The sequence below is a fragment of the Limulus polyphemus genome, unplaced genomic scaffold (assembly GCF_000517525.1).
Source record: "Limulus polyphemus unplaced genomic scaffold, Limulus_polyphemus-2.1.2 Scaffold1693, whole genome shotgun sequence".
Lineage (NCBI taxonomy): Eukaryota > Metazoa > Arthropoda > Merostomata > Xiphosura > Limulidae > Limulus > Limulus polyphemus.
Window position 1 is genome coordinate 39,759 of NW_013667303.1, and position 1,136 is coordinate 40,894.

The 1,136-nt window shown below is 37.1% G+C and overlaps 1 long non-coding RNA gene across 1 annotated transcript in view; it reads left to right on the top strand.

Annotated features, from left to right (window-relative positions):
• Positions 1-857: 857 nt before the first annotated feature.
• Positions 858-1,136, top strand: part of LOC111087058 — a 4,336-nt gene continuing 4,057 nt past the window's right edge. Inside the window, exon 1 of the long non-coding RNA XR_002611781.1 lies at positions 858-907. This is a non-coding gene — a long non-coding RNA (uncharacterized LOC111087058). The remainder of the gene's footprint in view (positions 908-1,136) is intronic.

Below are 1,136 nucleotides of genomic sequence, written 5' to 3' on the forward strand. Positions count from 1 at the left end.
CACAGTGGGCTATCTGTGATCTGCCCATCAAGGGTATCGAAACCCGGTTTCTAGCGTTGTAAGTCCGCAGACATACCGCTGTGCCACTGTGGGAGGGGCATGTAAACAATGGTACATAGACTAGGATATTGTTATAGGCTGTATTTTCAATTTTAATTTGAGCTAAATGTTATCTAGAGGGCGAATGATGTTAAGTCCTAGAATACCTAGAAAGTTCGGAAATATAGTGATCGAGTGACTTTGCAAAATGTCTAGAAACAAGGCTACAAATATATATACAAGTAGGCAACTAGTTCGATAGTGGTGAATAGTGTAACATTATTAAGTAATAATTTTCGGTTGGTAGTTGTGTTTTCCTTTCGCGAAGTTAATACTAGTTTGGGTCAGCCTGAATTTTGTAAGCTCTCCCCTTGTTGGCAATTCTTAAGTTTGTCAGGCCCTTCGGGCCCCCTCATTTAAGCGGGGGCATACTTAATGTATGATTTTACAGAATAGTAAATGAAACTTAGTTTAAATGTCGTCCTTTAATTAAATGTTGATGGCAAGATAGCTCGGGACAGACGAGCACACGAGTTTCACAACTTGAAAGGTTCAGTGCACTGCGTCATCAGGGGTTGTTCGTTAGAAGTGGTTTTTATGAGGGGCAGAAAAACAACATAATTTCTTCTTTCCACGCGCATGTATGTATTTATAGTTTCTGTCACATAAACAAGAAAATAAACATATTACCAATACTTTATTAATAAATAGAGCGTAACTCCAATAGTTATATTTTTTTTTACTGAAAAACACCATATAAACTAAATATAACTAACCTCAATAGCTCTCGATAGATGGCGCTCTAACTCCAGTCTTTCCTTGGATGACTGACGGATAATTGTTTGAAGCTCTCCGACGTCATTCTGAGGTACAAAATTATTAAAACTGAATTCAATTATGGCTTGCTAGAAAACACAAAGTATTACAAGGTTTAGCAAAAATGAAAAATTCAGCTAACAGCTTCATGGTTATACGCTAAAAATGGTTACACAGTGAACTTCAACTACGAAATCAGAAATAATTATAAGCTTGTTTAAATTCGATGATGAGGAACCCACTTTGAGACTAATAATGGTTGGAGACGGCTTGAATGGGCA